We start from the raw sequence: 6,300 nt of genomic DNA, 5'->3' as shown, positions 1-6,300 counted from the left end.
TTGGTTTAGTGGCAGGATCATGACAGAACCTCATGTTATGATGTTGTGTAGTGTAGTGTAGTGTAGTGTAGTGTAGTGTAGTGAAGTGTAATGAAGTGAAGTGTAGTGCTTGTTTTGAGTTCATTTTAAGTCTTTGTATAGTTTAGTGTAGTTAGTCCTAGTCCTGTTTGGTCATGTTATTGTATCCATGTTTTGTTCTGTTACCCCCTCGTGGGTCTTTGTTTTGTTGTTGTTATTATTATTAAAATATGTTAACCCCTTACCCGCTGTCTGCACCTGGGTCCTCTCTCCGTGTCTCACCCCACGTTCATGACAAACCCCTTCTGTCTCCAAATACATAGGATTAAAAAACAAGTTTCCCTGTAGTAAACGGCAGGCACAAAAAGGCACCATTTCCCATGACATAAGCATTTAATTCCTTCTTTCTAGCCAAGAAAATAACGTCATGGAGGAGAAAACATAAAACCAAAATATCTCACTTAAATGCCACACATGGGCTGTGTTTTCATTTGTTGAACAAATACAAAGACAATTTTTACTCACAATTGCCCATTGAAAAGCTTATTTGCTCTGTCTGAATGTACGTTGTGATGTGTAAACAGCTGTGCTGGCCAACAGGTCATCCGTTCTCTCTTGCTAAAGGTGATGCTAATGAGGTTTTGAAAGTGGATGTTTAAACCTGGCACTTCAACAAACACACAGATATCTTTCTGATGTCAGGGACTGAATACTAATTTATATACAATCTATATCACCCACGAGTCTCGAATGTGAGACTTGTGTGCATGTTAAAATACATGACAAATGAGAAACAAGAAAAACTTGGATAATTGGAGATGCTGAGGTATGTGTTGTTTCAACATACACACAAACATAGGCATTGTTTTTGTTCATTCAGCTTTTTACAACTGCTTTTCAATTGTATATTTGTATTGCAGCATTGCATTGATCTTTGTTCTATTGAATTTACACAACACGCAATAGATCTGGTGTTTCTATAGCACCCTGAAGGCTTATAGGAGAGTCCTGATAGGCCCGACTGCAATGTACATTCTTTAATTTTTTATTGTCTAGTGCGTGTGTACAGTATTTGACTGGTTTTGCTGTCCATTTTATTTGTGATACGGTAACTTGCTTAACATGTCATGATATGAAAACATCAAACATCGTTTTTACACCGGACGCGGCGTGATGCGACACACAGCTTGCTCTAATGGGATTGTTGCATTCTGCCACGCCACATCCAGTGTGGACAATTTTTTTAATTACAATGTGTTATAATGCGCTCTATTGTCTTTTGTCACACCGCCTCCGGTGCAGACACTGTGTAAGGGATAGTTCTCCCAAAAATGCTGTCATCATTTGCTCAACCTCTTCTGGCTTTTTTTCCCCAAATGGATTTCTTTTTTCTGCAGAACACAGAAGATATTTGGATACGTGAAAGCTGTCAGAAAATAAATGAAAATAATTTGTTCCCCTTCATATTTTGTTCCCCCTTGTCTCTTTTTACCTCCCCAAAAATAAGAAACACAGGGAACTCAAATCCGAGATCCAAGTCAGATGAAAGACCATTAGAAGGATAAAGATATTAGCCAGGTGAGTATGCATCTGGGGCTTTCTCACAATACAAATAAATACAGACAGACGCTGGATGATTGAATGTCTGACCCTATGAAAGTGCAATTTAAACAGGGAGAGGGGAATAACTTGTCACCGAAGATGTATTTAGCATTGTGGGAGGTGGTGTAGAAAACCTGAAAAAGAGGTCTCGGGGAATAGCCCAAAACCAAGTAGGCAGATAACTGAGGAAACTTCATGGCAGAGAGGATCATTGTGGGTTGTGAAGATGAACAGCATTTTTCTTGTTGCGGTTTTGCTGGCAAGTTTCAAAGATCACCAGCAGTCAACACTTGATCACTGCTTGTTCTTGTGAAGCCATAATGAGTTTTTATTTCATCAAAAGCACGAAACAGATGTTAAAACTCCACTTTTGTGTTTTTTTGAATATGTCGTATAGTGTGTGTGGGTGATGCTTGTCAAGCATGAGTTCAGTATCCAAGTCTCAAGTCATGAATGTTTTTTAGCAGTGCTAAGACAAAATATCAGTATCACAAGAAAAAATATCTGGATAGAAAATATTTTCAGCTGCCAAATGAAACGGTTACAAATGGTTGCAAGTTAAAACAACAGTAGAAAAACTGACATTAGCATATTAAAGCTATGAAACAGGTCTAATGGTGTGTGTGTAATGGTACAGCTGTCATTGTATAGCATTATATAAAAGCATGCAATGATTAACTGTTTATTCTCAGTCATTGTGGTGGTGCTCTTATTCCGTGAAGGGCCATTGCATTATTTAGATTTTACGTGTGTAAAATAGTTTATATCTATATATCTTATTCATTAATAATAATGATAAATAAATTATTGTACACAAAGCAAAAATAAACAAATTAAACACATTAAACAATTTATTCATAATTTCAGAACACTTAAGCAAGTGCAAACCGCTTGAAGAAACTCGGGATTAAAGGCACAATGGTGACAGTTTACTGTTTACAATAAATTACAGCATCATCAAGCAAACAAGATTCCACAATTTGCATGACTTTTAAAACAACTATTGACATGATGAAAGAAAATACCAAGAATAAACAGGAAATCTCCTCAAATGTATTTATGAAGTCACACATGATGTGCAGGATATAAGCAGCAGAACTAATACTTGGGTGAAGGGTAACATCTGGTGGCAGGTCTAGGAGCTACAGACTAAGGTAACACTTCCAGTTCTCTCTTCTAAAAAATCGTTAGGAATAAAACCTGTCCAATGGCACATACTACAAAATGTTTTAAAGTTTAAACTATTCTGCCAAATCTATCTGACCATTCAGCCATGTCTAATTCTCTTCAAAATAAAATCAAATATTTTTTTGACTTCTCATTGCAAGAGCACATTTGAGTATATTAATCTCTTTTGTAGTTTACGAAAACACTAGAAAAGTTTATTTCAAGTTTTCCATTTGGAATAATATTTTGGCATAAAAGAGAATAAGATTAATAAATGTAGCTCAACAAATTGTATTTGGTTATATTTGGTTTAAAGCAAGGCACAATGAAAACATCAAAAACAGGATCTGTCCTACGGCCTTTAGTTGTAATAAGTGCATTTGTGTACAATTATAAATGTCTGTAACCACAAAGTTGGAAAAGAGCACAATTTCCAGAAATGTGTGGTAGTGTTTTAAACATTATATACAGTATACTATAAAACAGCCTGCAGAAAAAAAATTCTTTTGTGTAATAAATCTGAAAAACATTTTGAGAAAAACTCGTAAAAAAGTAAATCACGACTGCTCCTTTCATGATTTTTCTATTAAAACTCACACTATTTTGCTTGGTAAAAAATGTACTCATCTATGTACTCATCGAAACTCACTGGTAGACCCTATTAAATGCAAAGCTGGGTTTGATATATGATGCCATATGTCCTCTTCCTTGTTCTCTAACTGTTGATAATGAACATGTTGGTCATCACTCTGTGTAGTGTTCACATGTTGATTCTGAATGTTTCTTAGTGAATGCTCACTGATACACTTGGCTCTCTCCACAGCTTTTTCATGTAGTCTGTCCTCCAGAATGGCTGAAGTCTCCTGCTCCAGATAAACATCATAGAGATATTTATAATATGGCTTCCATCGGGTCATGAGAGATGAGCTTATCGTCAATGCAAATAAAAAACCTAGAATAAGAATTAGTCCAATCACCTAGAAGAAAGAAGCAGATCAAAGATAATGAAAACGACTGGTCAGTAACAACATAATAGCAAAATACAGATACAAAGGGAAATGGGGTGAAAAGTTTAAGGACACACTGAAAATGTTGGAAAGAAATCAATATTAAATTTAAAAAAATAAACATTGTTCATGCATCTTATCCCTAAAAAGTCAAATCAAAGTGAAGGGTTAATGTTTCAAATAAGGATAGAATTTTGAAAATGTAAAGTTTTTCTCTTCATCAGATAAATGATTTATTATGATTATTTATTAGAAAAAGGCCTTTGTTATGGAAGTAACTCTAAGCTAACAGGGAGGCAAGATACATCATAAAAAAATATTTTAGAATGACATTAATTTACTTTTATATTATTTTGGCATTGCTTAAATTGATAAGTTATGTTTATTTGCTAATGTAGAACACTTTGAGAAAGCCACTTTTATAAAAGTATTACTACTGCTGCTGCTGCTGCTGCTACTATTGTTGTTGTTGTGACAATGGGTTGTTTTTATTCACAATGCTTTTAGTCTTTGAATATACTGTAAACAATGATATTATAACCTTCACAAGTCTGTGTAACCAAATGAATAATGCAGACATTGTTAAAAATGTGAAACTAAATTGTCACATTAAAAACAGATCTGACCTGTTATGACAAAAAGTAAATTACAGTAATTCAACAGTAAGAATTCTATACATTCCACGCTACACATAATATTCATAAAAAGCTGCAAATGTCACTAACCCGAGATTCACTGTCATATTTTCTGAGTATCTTTGCTTCCTCTGGAGTTGGTAAATCCTTACATGCAAGTTGCACCCCGGTCTCGTTCACACGAACAGTCCTAATGCACACGTACCAATCCCCGTCGATAAACGCGACAACTATCCACAGCGATCCCGCATAAAAGACATGAAGCAGATGTTTCCAAATCATACCACAATAATACCATCCTTCCTGTCCACAACTTTCAGGATGATAACAGTAACCACCCGCGCAACAGCAACACTCAAATGTATCACAACACTGACAAATAAAGCATCTTATCTGCCCGCCAACGCAACATTTGCAAACGTAACATCTGCAAATCTTTAAAAGTCTGCTGTCGATGAGGATCATTAGAAAAAACAGTATGCAGATCGGTAGGCACATGTAAAGCCAACAGTGCAGAAGAGTTTCCTCGGGAGTTGTGCAAGGGCATGTAAACACTAATGTGAAGAAGATAACCATGGCCATAACGAGAACGGCTGTACTGATGGGCACATTTCTGAGTACGTAAGTGGAAGAAAATGAATACCGAGCCATCTTTGCATACGCTTAAGAGGACCCCTACAATAGAAAGGGATCTTCGCAACTCACACAGGCATGTAGTATGACCTTCTTCCTCGCCTGCTGCTTAGTGGATGTTTCAAAGAAAAGGGAGGAACCATGCGTTTACACATGACACAAGTCTCTGTTTGTCGAGGTGCTGCGCCCCTATTACTGTAGGCTTGTTCGACCTGATGCGGCGCCGCAAGATCCGACAAGCAGATCGCGTCAAAGTTCCGGGAGAACGACTCGAAAAACTATTAAAAGTTTGCTTTCGAATCGCTCTCGCGGAACTTTGATGTGGAGGTAAATCAGGAGCAAAACTTGAGAGCATGTAGATTTTAATTTGTTAACATGGAAACTATTCCCAGCTAACAATTTTTGGTTCCCAGAACGTTCCCCGAACGTTAGTTTTTGGTTCCCTGAACGTCACTGTTTTAGGTTCGTATTTGTTCACCAGGAAAGTTTTCTTTCCCGAACGTTTTTTCCAGGTTCCCATAAACATTCCCCTATGCTTCCCAAAAAAATAACCACATGGGAACGTTAGGGGAACGTTCTGTGTTTGCGCCTGTAAACTAAACTGTACGCTCACATTTTATGACGTCATGCGACTTGAGCCACCCGCCCCCTAACGGCAGGGAAATCACAAGGATCTAGCAAATAATAGTTTAAAAATATTTCAATACTGTTTTCAACGTATGCGAAAACATCACACTTATGTATACTATCATGTATAACTATTCCATGAATTATACTATCTTGTATAAAATTCCTTAATGTATTTAATGACATCACTCCGTATTGATATTCCGTTGTGAACATGGTTTGTTTTGAAATATAATGCCAGGCTGACTACAATGCCACAATAAGTATCCCACCCATAACCCGACGTCTTTTCGACGACTTTTTGCTTGGTGGGATTGGGGTTGTCATAACAAAAAAAATGTTGACAAAAACCATAATCCGCAGCATATGACAAACATAATGCCCATACAGTTTGATGCCCCTGTTGTTCCTTATCTCTCCAGCAGGGGGAGTTGAGAGACAAAATAAAATATTTGTAACCGAATCAATCTGTAAACCAAATATCTTTAGCAACCATGATTATTTTTTGTTGTTGTATTGCCATGGCTTAACTAACGACATGCAGAACAGTTTAAAATATTTGTAAATATCTACTTATGGTCTTGATGCATATAGCTTACAGGAGACATTGA

At 36.6% G+C, this 6,300-nt stretch overlaps 1 long non-coding RNA gene across 1 annotated transcript; it reads right to left on the bottom strand.

Moving 5' to 3' along the window:
• Positions 1-2,455: 2,455 nt before the first annotated feature.
• On the bottom strand, positions 2,456-5,653 carry LOC306898597. The gene is made up of 3 exons (XR_013787128.1): positions 5,135-5,653; positions 4,520-4,659; positions 2,456-3,764 (listed from the first exon to the last, which is right to left on the bottom strand). It is a non-coding gene; the product is annotated as an uncharacterized lncRNA (long non-coding RNA).
• Between the last annotated feature and the right edge of the window lie 647 nt (positions 5,654-6,300).

The sequence above is a fragment of the Barbatula barbatula genome (assembly GCF_947034865.1).
Source record: "Barbatula barbatula genome assembly, chromosome: 9".
Taxonomy (NCBI): domain Eukaryota; kingdom Metazoa; phylum Chordata; class Actinopteri; order Cypriniformes; family Nemacheilidae; genus Barbatula; species Barbatula barbatula.
The sequence above is the reverse complement of the archived record's forward strand: the minus strand, read 5'-3'. Positions and strand labels throughout refer to the sequence as shown.